The sequence below is a fragment of the Solanum lycopersicum genome, chromosome 11 (assembly GCF_036512215.1).
Source record: "Solanum lycopersicum chromosome 11, SLM_r2.1".
In the NCBI taxonomy this organism is placed as follows: domain Eukaryota; kingdom Viridiplantae; phylum Streptophyta; class Magnoliopsida; order Solanales; family Solanaceae; genus Solanum; species Solanum lycopersicum.
In genome coordinates, this window is record NC_090810.1 from 16,685,941 (window position 1) to 16,705,207 (window position 19,267).

Here is a 19,267-nt window from a genome sequence, read left to right on the forward strand (position 1 = left end):
TGTCACCTGCAAAATAGATAATAAATATGTTAGTTCATGAACAATATATTAAAGTATAAAAAACAAATAAAATAATCTAACAAGTAGATTAAAAAAACTAATTTACGATGATACATTTGGCTCAATCATGACTCTACCAATTGTGTCATTCTACCATAGAACTAGAGTAGACATCCCATCATATTAGTAGCACTACGTGTAGTTGTAGTTATATTTGTATTTGAGGCTGATAGAGGGTCATAACGCTAAGTCAATACAGGCATACCAGTCATAGCATCTTACTGCTCGCTACTAGAATCTCCAATCCTCACGGTAGATAACTTATGAGATGTACGTTTGGGAGATGTAGTACTTTCCGATATGGTTCGTCGTCAATAAATAGCATGTAAAGGTAGTTCCTCGTAGCGCACTAAAGGCAATGCTTGTGAAGTAGAGGAAGTACCGAGTGGTTGACAGAAATTAGGATAATATTTTTAGGGATCCACCGTAACAAACAGAACAACAAGTAGATTTATGTCATTGCTGATGCGCTCTTTGGAAGAAGAAATGCATCTTGCATTATCCTCAGGATCTATGTCTCTCCTAGTGTTTTCTTTTTAGCCTACTTAGTCTGGCTAACTCAAAGATGCTCCCAATGTCTATCATTTTCACTGTTCTTCTTTTACATGCAATATATATACATACATACATACATATATGTGTATATATATATATATATATATATATATATATATATATATATCATTAATTCAATAAAATTTGAAAAATATATTTACTTACATATATATACTAGCGAGCTTTATTCTACACTATTCCTCATCGCTTGTTTTTATTTCATCATCATCCCATTCCACCTCCTCAGTTCTTTCATTTACATTATCGTCCCATTCTTCGTCATCGAATGATTCATTTTCAACATTCTCAAACATTTCTTCCTCAAAGATCAGTATCTCATCATTAGATACATCTTCTAATATGTGTTGAGTATTTTGTACTGTGATTTCCAATTCAACATTAACTTTTTGTTGGAAAATGGAAATATCATTTTTTATGCCATATCTAAGACATCGGAAATTTCAATTCTTCCCACATGCCTACTTTTTATAATGATCTACAAATCAACTTTGTCTCTACGCAATGGATATGAAGTGTAACACCCTTGTTTAACATTTTTTGCGATGATGAAAGGATCATAACTTGTGTATAACCTGGTATGCTTAACTTCAATTATATTGTGTTGATGGTCCATCTTTGTGCATCTATGTGATGGGTCAAACCACTCACACTGAAACAATAAAATCTTCTTTTTAGGCCAACCTCAATACACCACTTCAATAATCTAATGAATGAAACCTTAATATTCAATAGTTTGACCAGTACTATCAACATCACCTTATATGTTGACATAGTTAATATTTGTTTTCTTATAACTAGAAACTTCTTATGTTTGTGTAGGAAAAAGTATGTTCTAGTACAAAAATGCACTAAAAAGGATAACTTGTATAAAAATCAACATAAGTAGAAGAGGTAACAACATAATTCATAAACCACGATCAATGCAAGTGAATATCATCTTAAGACATACTCACGGTACTTTCTTGAAGTAATCTGTTTCATTATAACTATGATAACTTGATGTGAGAATTTTTCAATTTTTAGCGTTTGTCATTATCTATAGAAGGCAACGTACCTTGCCAATCCAAGGTAGTTATTGTACATGGAAGAGAACATAATCATGGCTTTCAATGTACCACAAAATGGTATCATTTAACCAATAAAATCTTCAATGATAAGGTATCATCTCCTTAACAATCAAAAATACCATGAAGAGGTATATGTCCTTACCAATTCAAGCTACCATGAACATGTATCATCTTCTTACCAATTACAGATACCATGAAAAGGTATCATTTTCTTACCAAATCAAGTTACCATGAAGAGGTATCTCATTAAAAATAAAATTTATCCCTCGAACATAACACAATACCAATCCAAGCATCCATGGAAAGACATTAACTTACCAATTCAGACAATCCAGGGAAAGGTATTACATTACAAATCAAATCTTGGTATTATCACCATAACTTATAATTCTTAAATTAATTTAAGGTGATCAAGCCTTTCAACCAAGAATAATACAATGTGAGAAAATCATTCACATTCATACATAAGCAATTTATATGAGAATTATCCCTTCCAAAACAATTACATCTAATTCATTAATTCATAATAGAACTTTTAATTTCAAGCCCTACATCTCATAATCATAACATATCCTTCACTCTCAAGCAACCAATATCGCATTATCTGATAAGCCTCTATGTCAAGGCAGTTATAGTCATAATCCATCATTTCTATAAGGATACATCTAAGCCCACAATTTATCCTTTCATGGAATTTAACATAATCATATGAATTTCTTCTTTTTAGACATGGGTAAGGACTTGGTACATGTAAATTCTTCCTAAGAACATTTATTCCTATCAATTAAATCATAATAAAACATAATCCAATAAATTCGATCAACATTCATCAATGCCCACAACTATAGAAAAAAAAACTAACTCAAATTGGAGAATTTCCTCTTATGAATTGGGGAATCTTGGGGACTTAATGTATGAAAGAATTCAATGGAAAAAAAAGTCATAATACCATGATATCAAAGCACACAAATTCTTGAGGATCTGAGAAATTTCCTTGATCTATTTCCAACTCTTTCTTATTCTTCAAGTTGTAGAGAGAGAAATATTTGAGAGAAAGAATTTGGGATTTATTTTGGGTTTCATAAATAATGACTTGAGTGGGTTAGTTATTGGGTTAACTCAACTCAGATATGGATACTAGTCTTGATTAAAATGACATATCTTTAATTTAGTTAAAATGGAAAAGATGTTAAAACCGTTGAACTAAAATTTATAAAACCATCTCAATGAAGGGAACCACAACTTGTCAAGGTTAACACAAGTTGTACCGGAGCTCGTCGTCCCTTGCTTAGTGGCTTGATTTGTCATCCTCTTCCATAAAAATGATTTGTTGATATTTGGTTCCACAACAGTAGATACATACGCGGAAATGAACCTTCCCCACATGAAAATTTCGACCAATATTCTTCGACCCAATTACACGTCAGAACCAGATATTAAATCCTCAAACTTAAAAACTAATTTCCCCGAAAAACATTCTAACCCAATGCTGGACGAGAAAACCCTAACTATCGTTCTTCTTTCAATGACATTTACAACTGAAATTGTAAACTTTTAAAGTGATTTTGAGTATTTTGTTGAAGTAATTATCAAAGATTACAGATGATTTTGGAGTTCAATCAGAATTTTTGAGTTGACGAGTATGAGGTAAGTTCATTTCTTAATTTCTATGAAATTTCTATTGTTGTAGCGTGATATATACTGTGTTTTAGTAACAATGTGATGGTGTGTTGTGAATATCTGGAAAAAGCTAGGCTTCTCTTTGTCTTTGTTATGCATAACGTGTCAGAAAATTTTAGGGTTTTTGTCTTGTTTCAGGGAATCTTATGGACGCCATTATTATAGACCATTTTTATCATGGTGGTAAATTTATTCAGGGAAAAAAGAATTACTTATAAAGGGTAAAGTGAGGTGGAGTATGTTAATTTCGACAAGGACCACTTCTCAATAATCGAATTAATTTTTTACATTAAACAATTGAGGTATATTACTGTTAGTGGGTTTTGTTTTGAAGACCCCATAGTTAATGGATTTATTGAGCTGGACACTAATTTCACTTTACTAAATCTTATCAAAGCCTACAAAATTTTGACTTTTTTGACCTTTATGTGAAGCATGTGGTGGACAATGTAGAAGTAGTCGCAACCGGTTTGCTTTGTGGGTTAGTAGTAGAAGAAGAATTATGAGATATACAAGTAACTGCAAGTGAAGGGTTGAATCATGAGGCTGAATCTGAAAATGTTAATGTAGAAGTTTGAGCCAGGGGATATATCAGATCCAGAAGAGGAATGGACTGAATCAAATGAAGAAAACACTGATGTCTCTCAAGAGGATGCTATTCCTGATGAGGATGACTCTGAGGTTGACAAAGAAATAAGAGCTCTTAGAAATTAAAGGAAAAACTAAGTGAAAAAGGAAAAAACCTGCTCAAAATGAGGAAATAGAGCTTGGAACAAGGCTACTAGATAAACTTAAAGAATAGGGGGTGATGAGCAATATATAGATAGCTCAAAATTGGATAGTGATAACAATAGGGATGAATTGGATCTTGATTTTGTGAAGGATGTTAATTTACCAAGAAGAAGATAAATTAAAAAGGTAAAATTTGATTCTGATTGTGTTCTATCTATTTTTGAGCATGGTATGGTATTTAAAAGTGTTAAACAATTAAGAAAAGTTATTGAAGACTATTCTTGTTAATATAAAACTAGGTTTAAGTTTAAGAGTAATGACAAAAAAATGTTAGAGTTAAGTGTGAGGACAAGAAATGTAAATGGTTGTTGTTTGCTAGTATAGATAAGGATTCTGGTGAATTTATAGTCAAAAATTATTATTGTGTTCATGTATGTACTCAGTCAACCAAGAATAAGTTGTGTACATCTATGTTTGTTGTAGAAAATTTCAACGATGAAATTACACGTCAACAATATATAATATTGTAAGAAATTCAGGAATTGGTGACAAAAAAAGTTGGGTTGTATGTTGGAAGAATTTTTTTGTCATATGACAAAAAGAAGATTATCACGGATGTCTTTGTTGATTGGATGATGGAATTTTCAATATTTTGCGGTTATGCAGACATGATTAAACATACTAATCCTGGTGCTTCCTATTAGGTGAGGACATATAGAGAGTCTCAGGCTGGAAAAACATTGTTTGTTTACTTCTATGTTTAATTTGATGCATTTGAAGAAGGGCTGGTTCGAAGTATGAAGAAAAATTATTGGTTTTGATGGATACTTTCTAAAGTTTTTTGCAAGGGTTAATTGTTGGTTGTTAAGTAGAAATGGAAATTAACATATGTTTCTAATTGCATGGGTTGTTGTTGACATAGAGACAAAACACAGTTGGAGTTTTTTATGCAACTATCTGATAGAAGATCTGAACTTAGGCACAAAACATGAACTGACTGCTATGTCACATATGTAGAAGGTTAGTTGTTCTTTGTATTGTAGCTTGATTTTTTTTTAATTTCATGTGTTCCCAATACTTTTTAATGTTTGCCCTGCAACTGTTTACATAGGGGACTTGTACCAGCTTTATGTGAGTTGCTACCAGATAGTGCGCAGAGAAGGTGTGCTAGACATATCTCGTCCAACTGGCATCAAATATGGAGTGTTGATGAAAGAATGAACCAGTTCTGCTGATGTGCTAAGTCATGTTTTGAAGTGAAAATTGAAGATGAGATGGATAAACTTCAACAAATTATGTAGTAAAATGTGTGAAGACTTGATGTATTATGAAAAACTACTTGGTGCAAAGAGTATTTTAAAGACCATTCTAAGTGTGACATTGTTTAAAAAAATATGTGCGAAACATTTAATTCTTGGATATTAGCTTCAAGACATAAGGCTATCATAACTATATTAGAGGACATTTAGCACAAGATAATGGACAGAAATATTGGAATAAGGTAATTTTCTAAAACTTGGATCTCAAATATCTTTCCTATGGGTCGATTAGTACTTGAAGAGAACAAAGATCTTGCTAGATTTTGTGAAGTTAAATTCAATGGTTATATTGGGCATGAAATCTTAGATGGTCATTTCGGCATATTGTTAATATAATGAATAAGAAATGTACATGTAAAAAATGGAAATTGAGGAGAATACAATGTCATGATGTTGTTGCATATCATCACAAAGGCATAGAACCTGAATATTAATTGCTACATTTGTATAGGAAAGAGACTTTCTTGAAGGCTTATAACAAGTTTCAATAGCCAATACCAAGCATGAAAATGTGGCCTCTAGTGGTATAGTGATTGAACCTCCTGAACGAAAAGTCATGCCTGGTCAGCCACCAAAGTGCAGAAGAAAGGCAAAGAATGAGTTTAGGAAAAATTAAGGAAAGTTGTTCAAAAGACGAGTAAAAATGACTTGCTCCTTGTCTCATCTAGTAGGCCACAACAAAAAATCTTGTCCAACCATGGTGGGTTATTATTCTCTTCTAATACATCTAAAATAAGCTTCAATTATTTAAAATAATCAATTATTATTATTATTGTATTAATAGGCTGGGATGGTACAACCTGGAGGTAACCAAGATAAAGCCACCCACCAATGTTTAGGTAAGTATCAAGCTCACGCCAGCCACCATTGTTTAGACAAACATCAAGCTCAAGCTAGCCACCACTTTTTAGTAGACCATCAAGATCAAGTCAACCACCTGTATTTCATTATCAAGAAAATTCTATGTGTTATAATTTTTCATCTCTTAGAAGAGAGCAACGACCTGCTAAAAGCAGAGGTACAGGGAGAGGCAATGGAAGAGGCACTGACAGAGGAAGTGGAAGAGCCACTGGTAGAGGCATTGGAGGTGTATCAAGTCAGCAACCAGATCAACCAAGGGTTGTAGAAGATCCGATATCAGCAGTTCGTTAAAAGAGGACCAAGACTGTAGGATTTGACATCTATACAAACGCAAGTTATTGTCAAATTTTTAATAAAAAGGTATAGATAATTTTGTTCATTTATTGCTCTACTATACAAAGTCTCATTTTAATACATTTCTATGCAGCCTGGTACTTCAGGATAAATAGTTATTACTCGGGGAGTTTATAAGGATGCAACTCCAACAAATATTGATATTTTTTATAAGCCCCGAGAACTCAATTTTAATACTGGAGATGGTGTCATAAGTTCACAGTTGTTACAAATAAGTCGACCAAGGAAAAATAAACGTGGAACATCTAGTGCACCAAGGAATGCCTAATTTCTCTGGAAAAGTCACTTTTTGATTCTTTAATTAGCAGCAAAAACTTGTATTGAGTGCTTTGAAATGTCTTTTTGTGTCTTTTAAGTACATTAACTTATTTATGGTACTACTTTTAATAAGTTGTCATGGATTGGTATGTTTGGTTTGAGCTCACTAGAGCAAATTAATGGGATGAATTATCAACTTTTACTGCTTTTAACACACAGATTGTATTCATTCCATAAATAAAATCATTACAATCAATACACAAGGCATTTACAACAGAAAATCCGATAAAAATTTCCTTCATAAAGAATAGTAAAATCTACCATATATACTTTTATGATAGAATCTTGTAGAAGACAAATGAACTTACTAAGATCATTTTGTTGCACAAATCCAAGTAGTCAATATCACCCCTACGACAATGCATATCATCCATACTTTTATTGATCGATAGCTATCAAATTCATATGTTTTGACTCTTTTCAATAAGCCCCATATCACCCTCCTAGTTTGAGCTAGCATTTCATCATCATACCATCGAAAATATCTAGATCCACATCGTGCCTACAAAGTTAAAGAAAATATTGAATTATATATAAGGTGATTCTTTATTGAATTGGACAATACAAATGAATTTGAATAACCTTCGAAGTTTTGCAACAAAGGGACCTATGTCCAAGGTTTGATTGCGTCCATGAGTTCTTAATTTCCACAACGTCCCCACATTGACATATCACATTTGAGTTGAAGAAGAAATAGCGATGAAGACGATAACTTCGACATTGAAACTTGATGATTAAGAAGAAATCAATGAAAAAAAATATAATAAAGAGGAGATATAAATATGAAGAGAAACAACAAAGGAGAAATAAGAGAAGAATGAGAGAAATTTGGGTTAAAAAGGGGAAGAAGACCGTTGGTGGGTAGTTAGAGATCCACATCAGCGCCTTTAAAGCGTATGAACACACTCACGGGACATGCGATCATGTTTCGCTCCACATAAGTCAAGAATATTTAAAAGGAATAAATTATTGATGTTTCAAATATTCAATATGAAAATGGCTTAGTTGAGGTACTTGAGAAAAAACTCATGAAGTTTAGCAATCTGCTTAAGTATTTGGAACATTTAAATACATAAATAAATACATATATATATACGGCCAAACCCATCGGTAAACACCTAAAGTTGGTACCATGTTTTAGATAGACACCTCAACTGGACGATGTTTATTTTAGATACTTTAAGTAGGGTCCTATTATGTATTCTTACAATTTTTGCTTAGTTGAAATACTATGTGTGCTACACTTACTTTGATTGTGTGAATGGCATAATTTTTATGATTTTTTGAATTTTTTGAATTTCTTCTTCTTCTTCTTCTTCTTCATTCTCTCTCCATCCCACGCTTTCTCCACCATATACAACCACCTTGACACCATTTTTATTCCACTTTCTCCTCTCTTTGTCATTTCTTGATATGAAGAATTAAATTAATAATATAATTAAAGAAAAATAATTTATGATAGGACCAAATTATGCCTACAGCATACATCTTCTTCATGATATCAAATTTCTCCATCTAATTTTTTTCCATAGTTCCCTTGTCAGAAGTTAGCCTAATCCTTCAAAGGTTCATTGGTTTATTTTCACCTCTCTATTTAAGGTTTTTTTTGCATATTCAATTTTTGAAATACTTATTTTCTACTTCTCAAAGCTTTTAACTTTTTCTATTTTCATGATCCCATTTCAAGTTATAACATAGATAGATTTGATCTAAATCATATAATACCATGTAGGAGGTATAATTGATCTAAGATCATTATACATATACAAATTTCGTACCAACATAGTACTAAATAATAGCATATATAATATATGCACAATTTGTTTCAATGCGGCCTACCAAATGACCCCTAAAGGCAGACATAATGGTTTAAACACAAATTTAGAAAAATACAAAATTTAAAAAGAAATTATAAATATAAAATAAACTAATAGGAAATTGTTCTTAACCTTGGTTTTCATCATACTTTTCGAAATCTTCTACACCCAATTTTTTAATTATTTATTGATAGTGTTTTTGCATGACATTGCTGTCCTGAACATATATGTGGATAGAATCATCAAGAAAGTTAGATCTCCTCTTTTGAGCCATTTTAACCGCAGAGCCTACATTTTTGGAATAAAAATGTACAAAAAAGTTGCTTTGAAATGTATTCAAACTTAAATAAAAATTGAGAATAATGACGGAACATCTGTAATATGAATAATGAGAAATATAAAAAGCAACACTGAAAACAAATCACAAGAAATATAAAATATAACTGAAATTACCTTAATCGAATTCAGAATTTGATGAAATAATGTATACCTCATAGCTAATCGACCAACAAAATTCTGGACATAATGCATAAATTTTTTTGAAGAATCAAATTTTGAACAACTTTTATTTGAAGAATGAAGAAAATATGGGAACTTGAAAGGTGGGATTTTTTTAGAGAATAATGTGTAAAGGGCAGAAACGTGCAAGATGTAGGGAGGATAGTGTATTTGTTTTTTATTTTAACTTTGTTATTCGTTAGAGTTTTGTCGAATTATGGACTCTTTTATAAAAGGAAATCTCAAAAATTATAAAATGTGAACACGAATTATTTTCGAAAATATTGTCATGATGTTTTAAACAAATAGCTTAAAGTGTTGTTATTTTGACTAAATATCTTATATATTATAACTATATACCTAACAAAAAGTGTATCATCCCGTGACATAAAAAATTATTTAAAACCGCTCTTTGGCCAAGAAATACAATGCAATATGTTTTTTAGACTTCTTCTATTTTTTAGTTAATATGATATATTAAAAAATACTAATAATATCACTCAATTTACACATTTAACTGTACTAAATATGCAATATAAGAAGTAAGAGAATCCTTTTAAATTCTCTAATATAAAAATCAGTGCTCTTTATTTTTATTATTCCCACAATGTTGTATTATCATAATGCAACATCTCGTAACTCGAATAGCTAAGAATATGCTAAAAAACTAAAAATAATCACTAAAGTGAGTTTTGGAAGTTTTCTAACCACCATAACTTCTAGCTCATGATGAGTTAGATGGAGTTCTTTTTATGGTTGGAAAGCCCTTGGAGAGATCTTTTAAACTCCGCCAAGTTTGAAAAGGAGATATGCCTATCATAATTTGGGTTGTTGGAATGAAAAAAATCTCTCAACTCCAATTTAAGAAAGAACATACTAGTCTTTTCACCAATTAATTTCCAATTTACTTTTAGGGATTTATTTGGGGTAAAAACAAGTTCTAGTTCAGATTATAAAACTAACTTTGCATTTATGTCTTGGAGAAGATAAAAGAGAAGAAGAAAAAGAGAGAACGACCAAGGTTTCACCGAGAATGCCAACAAATTTCGAGTGCAATTCGTCAGGGTGATCGATATAAAGGTATGTGATATCTTTCTTATTATGTTAATTCTAATGAACACCAATTTTGTTTCAATTTAGTGGTTTTAGAACTATTTAGATGATTAAAAGTGAATTCTTAATGAATCTTGTCCAATCTCTATTTGACTGAGTTTTTTAAATGCCCATTGATGTTGGTTTGTAGTTTCCAATGTTATTTTTGATTTTGATCTGTTGGGTGTTAATGGTATTGATGATCCAAAGAGTTTGGGAAACGAATTAGGGAGGTTTAAGGGATTTAGCGATGAAAGACGAAGAGAGAAGTTTGTCAGCCACACCTAAGGAGCATTGCGCTCTGTCACATCCAGAGAGCACACCCTAGAAGTTAGGGCTATGTTTGAGTGCAACCGGCGTACTCGACCTCTCAAAGGTCTTATGCGATCCCGTTCATATCATTCATCACATATATATAGTGAAAAGTAGCGTGGAATTAAAACTTTTCACAAAATGTTTCATAGTCTTTAAGAACTCTTTCATATAAAACTCCTAGAAAATACTAAGTCTCAATCTCATCAAACTTATACACAAGAATACTTGGGACATGGCCCATAAAATACGAATATAGAAATACTTAAGTCTATTACAATACCTCAATTAGATAAGTAAAAGACATCTATGCCCTCGATGGAAATGAGGACATACTTCAACTTCACATGAATGATGCTAAGATCCAAGTCTTACTTCCCAAATGTGCCTCACCTACCAACCACTATAGAGATAGACATAAACATGGAATTTGTACAGCAACATGTACTATGTAGACATAATGCATAAACATAATGAAAACAGACATTTATTGGAAATATGCATGTTTTCATTTAAATATAATAATATAATCATAAGAACAAAATTTAAAAACATAGAAACACATAAGAAATCACTTTGAACAATTATCACATTTTTAAGAGACATATTAAAGTAACCTCAACTCGCTGTAGAGTGAATTCCTTCCCTGTTACAGTAAAGTTGCCTACTTCTTCCTTAGGCACTTTATAGCATGTAATCATCCCACTAAAAGCTATCCTAAGACTCACTTAAGTCATACAAAGAGAGACCACACATACACCCTCTCTAAGCATGCATAAACGATCCTTAAGCCTACTTATAATGAGACACATACACACTTAAAATACACAAAACACATAACATGCATTAGATGACATTCTCTTTAACAAGGCTATATAAAGACTTACTAAAGTACTCCTAGAAGAGAACACCCATACCCTCTCTTTAAGGTTACCTAAATAATCCTTGTGACTACCAATGATTAGATCATGCCTAAAGAATCAACCAACTTCCCTAACTAGAGTCATTCTCAAGACATCCCTTGATAAAAAATGAAGATATAATCCCTTATGCCCTCTTCACACTTTAACTAAGAAATCCTTCAGTCTCCCTAGATTAGGTATTCATTCATTTACATGCTTTCTAACATAAGTCGTTAATTTATTGGTTCTTTAAGAGACATCAACCACATATAGGACATTTAAGTAATGGTCTTGGAAAAGACCTAGGGATTCTCAGTAACATCTTCAAATCCAGTTATGCGATGTCAAAATAACATCCTATACCACCACCTTATTTTCATTGAACTTATCAAATGCTAATAGGTATCCACATGATTGAATAGGCAATAACCGACATAGACCATGGTAGGAAAATATTGAATCCCGAGTTCTAACCTACTCCAATGAGAGTGTTCTTCTTGCCAATGGTAGAACTTGGACACATCTCATGTAGTCCCATGGTTAAGGAATATGAAGGAATGCCTTTGTATTCTAGCCTTACCCTTAACTAGAACTACTTTCGTTGCCACACTCACTCGGTGCTAACCTTTGTTTTCAGAGAGTAATTTACATTAAGGTTCATACAAAGGGCTCCATATCAAGTTCATAACCTAATTACATTTACCCTACCAAACAGGTCCCCTAGGGCTTCCTTACAACGGCGACAAGAAACTCATCATGACTTTCCTAAGGATTCATATGATCCCATTCCAGCCAATCAACCTTAGGTGTATCATTCATTATAAGAAGAATACCATTACGTCTTTCTACTTGAATATTCATAACCTTATCACTAGGTTCACGGTTTCAGATAAAGGACCCCCTTTTAATCATTCAATAAGGTCTCATATATCATTTATACTTTCAAGAATAAGAGCTGTAGCATCCTATTTCAGGACATCACATATTTACTTTAATACATGCATCAAGTAAGGGACACAAGTCTATCAAACCAAGACACAACATACTTTTCTTTATCACATATAGCATATCATTCTTGAAATACATAGGAAAAAAACATTATCATCTCTAAGTCATCCTATCACTACTATATCATTTTTAATATAACCATCATAGACTCATATAGCCAAGTAAGAACAATCACGCATCAACTCTAACACATAGTCATATTCTAACATGATTACCTAAATATCATCAATAGAAGAAACCACATACTTTCACATTACTTCACATATAGGTAAATATGATCATACTTCACATAATCAACTACACAAATCATCATATAACTTCAAGTAGTTATCGAAAAGGACATAATGATCATATTACATAAAGTAACGCCGACAAGGCCACATCTATTAACAGCGCCACCATAAGTGGACCGTAACAATCAAAATATAATTGAAATCTAATTAAAATAAAATAAATGTCAATAGGGAAGCGTACCACCACTCCATCCTCAACACTTCAATCCAACGCTGAATCATCCAATTCAATATCATAAGGCCCTTACCCATGGCCATGAACATCAATTCAATGCAAAAATCATATTACTCAATAAATTTAAGTCAATTCAATATATATTTATTAATATAAGAACCAATAAGACATCAATTGAAGACAATTCTTATATCATCAGATAGCCATAGAAAACTACAGCACAATTCATAAAAATTAAGTCAATATGATGTAACCCATAAAGTAGTAAAAAACTAGGGTTAATCAATTACATGGGTTCATAGGTTATTTCATTTAAAATCATATAATTAACAACAGTTCAATAACTATTAAATTATTAAAATTCTTTAATGCAAGAATCCATAGATAGATCATGAAGTTGGACAATTCGTCTATGAAAAATTTAGAAAAATTCATTGAATTTTTGCTCCTTGATGAATAGAGTTTCAAGGATCAAAACCCATACCTCAATTATGTTAATCCTACAATTTGATAAATAATCACCACTCTAATCTCCAATCCAAGCTCTTTCTTGAGTTTTATCTTTAATTGAGTCTGAAGGAATCTCTAAGGGATTTTAGGATTTTGATTTGGAAGAATGAATTCTTTTAAGTGTTAAAGAATTATATACATGTCTAAAATACCCAATAAACCCTTAAGTAACCTCCAAACTTTCAATTTGGATGTGGGGTGATTTTACACTTTCACCCCTCAATTAACAGTGAACCTGCGCAGGGACACATGCTCACAGAGGGTTGGTAAATGACGGCCCGTCCTTTGACCAATGGACAGTGTAGTCCATGGTATGGGACTGAGGCTGGTTGTTTGCCTCTCCTTATCCATGATTATGTCCAAAACGTCGATACACCACCAAAGGGGCATCGAGTGTCCCGCTAGGCGTCGATTGTCAACCATTGGTTGGGCTATCTTGGACAGTTTTGGCCACCACGAAGGGTCAAAGACCCTTGGATGGTCCTTGGTTATATTTTCCTGGACATTTCCAACCAAAACATGCTCGTATATGAGTTTAGGACCTCTCACATGATTTTCACCTAAAACACGAAGAAACATGCTTATATAGACAAGGTCATTTCAAGACACATCTTTCAAAGATTATGACGTTCTTGGACGTTTGACCTCCAAACTTTATGAAAGTTGACACACTACCTAAATACATCATAATAACTCATTTAAGGACCATATAACCTCATTAATCATACATAAAAACATAGATGAGTCACATAGGTTACTTAGTCATCGAAAGTCTTAATCCTCCCTTGACGTTTGAGTTCCAATGCACCTAAAATCTTAGACAATGCCTCAATACAACATTATAGACCAATTTTGGACATTAGACCACCATGAAAACCATGTTAGGCTCTAGATCACCGAAGTCATTTTCGGGATCTTACACGCCCTATCTACACGTGGGGACCAGGGGAGGCGTGCCTACAGTGCGCTAGGATGAGGCCTCAAACCAAATGATCTAGCGCGACATGCCTCGAACGCTCCAGAGTCGGTGTTTTTTACCAAGTTTTCATAGTTTGGTATTTTTAAGTCCTTTGAAGGTACATTAACACCTTCCACTAATTCTAATTACCTTAAAAATGATTTCTAAACACCTAGAAATCATCAAATAGCACACATCATAACCTTAAATCCATAATCCAATAAAAGGAAAGTTAAGATCAAAGTTAAAGAAGTTAGATTCACTTGTAAAGTTAAGAAATAAGTCAAAGAAAAGTTGTTAAATGTTTTCAAGAGTCTTTACTAAACATATTAACTTTGTTTTAAGGCTCAAATTTTAAGTTAAAGTAAAGAATAAAAAGTTGAAGTCTTTCCTTTAATGAAATATCAGGAAACTAAATATTCCCTAAGAGTTGATTAAGACTCAAGTTTTCAAGTTAAGCAAAGAGTACATAGTTGAGTTCATTTCTCAAAAGTTATAAGAGAATTGAGTATACCTGAAAGATTATAAATATTTTCACATTTAGGTTAAAAGGAAACAAAGATTTCCAAAAGAGATTTACACAAGAGAATGGAACAATGTTTCCAGGAAAGCTTTTAAAGCTAAGCGTTCAACAATTATTTCAACCAAAAGAAAGGAAGTTGTTTTTAAAAGGATGAGTTAAGTATATTTTTGAAGTAGTATTGAGCATCCATGTGGGGATGATAGCTCATATTAACTAAAGTCTCCATGAAAACCAGGTATCCATCATGGGTATTAACGGGTCAAACATGTATGATGATCACGTAATTTAAGCTAGTGGATCGACTAAGTTAAGGAGCTCTATGCGACGACAAAGTATACGATAGTTCTAGCAGCGTCGGCAAGTCGTTGTATCGTTACTTAGGCTCATAGTGGTGGTTGTCGGTTAAAGAATCATCTACAAGGTATATGACAATTGTACCTACTTTATACACACACACACACACACACAGAGATATATATATATATATACACATATATATATATATATGTATATATTATTTTTGTAGCACAACTTAATTTTAATATATGAAAAACATCACCTTTGGTAAAAAATAATTAATTTCTTCAAGTTTGTATATTATCTTCGTCGAATTGTAATCTTCTCCTTTTTCTTGAGGCATACATATCATATAGTTATTTTCTAATGAAAGTATCTAGAATTTTACAGATGATGTATTTCGGTATAATACGTTAAACTTTATAAATATTAAAACATGATAGATGAAATGAAATTAATGTATTGTTTATAGAATCTTCAATTTCATTTATAATTAATTTATGGTCAATCACTGTTTTATTATCTATTTTTGTATGTGAATGTTTTCAAAACCGTAATATTTTAACATTTAGTAGGATAAATTAGCAATACTTTCAATATTTATTTCAAGTTGAAAATATTCATACATTATTTGTTCTTATCTTTTTGAACAACTTATTGTTATGAAAATTTATGATAATACCATTGAGTTTTATCAATTGAATTTTATTTTTTAAATTTACAAATTTGAACACCTATATTTCTATATGTTATGTGACATACTTTTATCACAATGTATTTATTATTTATAAAAATTATGTATCCTCTCTTGAATCGTATTCATTTCAATATGTATGTCATTGCTATTTGTAGTCATTCAAGTTTATGGTGTATTTTGTATAATGAAACTTGTATATTATTATTAGTTTGGATTCATTAAAATAAGTATGTCAAATGAATACGTAGTTATTTAAGAAATATATTTGTATCCATGTATTTTTTCATTGTGAATTTATTTTTCTCTTTAAAATTTTGTTTTCTTTTATAAGCCGTATTCATTCTAATATGTGTATTTTTATTAATATTAGTTTTTATATTGTATGTTGTATAATGATATAAGAAATACAATAATAATATGACGAAAAAATTAAAATAAAACTGAAAAAAATAAATGAATATTTTTTGTACTCATTCATAATAAATAAAATATACAACTAGTTGGTATACATTTAGAATGAATAGAAATTAGAAATAAATACAAGAATCATGAATTATACAAAGAGAAATTTTGAATGATACAAATATTAATAGTATATATATTTGTTTGAATACAAAGTGAGAACTAATACAAAATTTTGAAGAAAAAGAATAACAACGAAACAAACTAATCGAAAGTTATTCTTCCTATAAATAAACCATACAACTAGTTAGCATACATTTACTGTGAATACAAATTAATAACAAATGCAAGATTCATGGACTAAGATACATGATATTTTGAATGAATACAAACATTATGGAATCGTTTGGTACAAAGATTAATAATCCAGAGATTACTAATGCTGAGATTAGTAATGTAGGGATAGTAACTCATGGATTAGTAATGAACAAATTATTTTTACCAAGTGTTTGGTCCATTTGTTCTCACCCTTTCTTGTGTTTTTATTAAGACTTTATGGAAAACTTATTTTCAATTAGATCCTTTAATTATTATGCAATTGGGTTAAGATAAATAATTTTCGAACAATATTATTTTTTTATGGTCTTCTAACAACCTATGAAAAGAACAATTTTGTTGTAATTTTTTCCTTTCTTTTCCCACTTAAATTAATCGAGGACACATAATTATCATTTTAGTAAATTGATCACTTAGAAAATATCAATGTTCAAATTTTTTTTAAAAAAAGATAAACTTCCAACTTTTAAAATTTAAAAGATGGTAAACAATAGTAAATTTTACTAAGCCATCTACATTTACACATAAAAATTGCACGTTGAAATTTTAATATGTATTCAATTTATAAATTTTCAAAATAAATTATTAGAAAACCACACAAACCTATGCATATACATATGTATATAGATATATATGTACACATATACATATACATATACATATACCTATACATATCTATACATACATAACTAGATATAAATATATATACATATATAAATAGATATACATACATACATATATCTATACATACATAACTAGATATAAATATATATACATATATAAATAGATAGATATATATATATATATATATATATATATATGTATGTATGTATGTATGTATGTATATCTATTTATGTATAAATATGTCTTAAAATATCCACTAAAATGAATAGAAATGTTGGGACAAGCCCTAAGTAAGTCTACAAAAAACTGCAACTAAAAGACAAAATACTGGAAAAAAAAAGTCATGACTATTGTCCTCAGAGAATGAGGACTCATCACTAAATCTACTGAACTGGACATCGAAAATTGATCTAAGCGCGATCTGGAAACTGAGAACCTAAATCTACATCACGAGAAGATGTAGCGCACGTATGCGTCAGCAATTGAAGGTAATAATCATGTAGGAAGAGTAAAGATGAAATAAAACATAATTGAACAAGCACAAAAACAAGTATAATAATCTAAAAATTATATACTAAATGTTGAGGTAACTAAATGCAATGACAAATTTATAACATGATTGAACTGAATACTAAATATATTAATAAATGGGCTATGCAATAGAGTCTAAATGTACTGTGGGAGCTACTAATAACAGATAATAAAACCACATGAGATAATTATGGAGTTTTATATATACGCTCCATCAAGAAGACCCAATACACCCTGCCACAGGTATAAAGGCATACTAGCGTGATCACTAAACTGATGTCCATAGATGGGACTTACAACCTACTTTGCTACTAGTTTTGGGACTATTTGGGTACGCTAAACCCTAGTCAAAGTTGGTATTATACTACTCCTAATTAATTAAGTGATTAAGACATTATGACTGAATTTCTGTAAATACTGGATAACTCAAAACTAAACATGCAAGCTGAGAATGCAATAATTAATCTGATAATTATGCATCAATAATCGAGCATGTATAAATGAATAATTGAAGTATCTGACCTAGCATGGGTAATTCAAGAACTAAAGAAATACATAGCTAGGGTCCTCAAATTCATGCAATAATATGAGTAATAACATGATAACTTATTTGGAATATATAACTAAGTAATTCATTATATTCTGTTGAAGTTCTAAAAACCCTAAGTCTAATCATGATCAGGGAATCAAGAAACTAACTGAAAACTAGGGACACAAGGGGTTAAAGGAACCCATTAGTGAAATCCCACATACCTAGTGATGAAATCCACTGAGAATTTCCGGTCTAAAATTTATAGAACCTTGATACGTTTTTGAATAAGGGTTATTGACCTTTTTCTTCTTTCTTGCTTTAAATTTTCTATGTTTTGATTTATAATTTTAATTTAGATAAGTTCTTATCATGTTTCAAGGCTTAAAATGACTAAAATCTAAGTATTAGGGTCAAAACGATGTATCTTAAGGTTTAAACTAATTAGGAAAAGATCAAAAGACCCCTGAGTTAATTGATGTCAGATCAAACGATGACAGACCGTCGTACACTCCACAGTCGTTCGTACAATCGATGGTCTGTCGTTTATTTCCATAGGTTGGGACTGTTCGACAAGCCTTTACTAAAATGGGCATAACTTTTTACTCGGAGGTTTGATTTTAGCAACGTCAGTCGCTATGGAAAGCTAATTCAATTATCTATATTTTTCTATGTCATGGGACACCTGATTCATTTTGTACTATTAGACATGACCATTTGATGTTGACCCAACAACATTTTCCCCCTAATTGACTGCTAACTTCCACCTATGGTCAGACCTACGGACCGTAGATCG

The 19,267-nt window shown here is 31.3% G+C and overlaps 1 long non-coding RNA gene across 2 annotated transcripts; it reads right to left on the reverse strand.

Moving 5' to 3' along the window:
- Positions 1–6,215: 6,215 nt before the first annotated feature.
- On the reverse strand, positions 6,216–9,469 carry LOC109118928 (uncharacterized). 2 transcript variants are annotated; one of them, XR_002026104.3, is made up of 5 exons: positions 9,238–9,469; positions 7,550–7,693; positions 7,276–7,469; positions 6,485–6,615; positions 6,216–6,371 (listed from the first exon to the last, which is right to left on the reverse strand). It is a non-coding gene; the product is annotated as an uncharacterized lncRNA (long non-coding RNA). The 2 variants fall into 2 exon arrangements; XR_002026103.3 differs by lacking the exons at positions 6,216–6,371; positions 6,485–6,615 and having other exon boundaries at positions 7,105–7,469; positions 9,238–9,464.
- Positions 9,470–19,267: the final 9,798 nt, after the last annotated feature.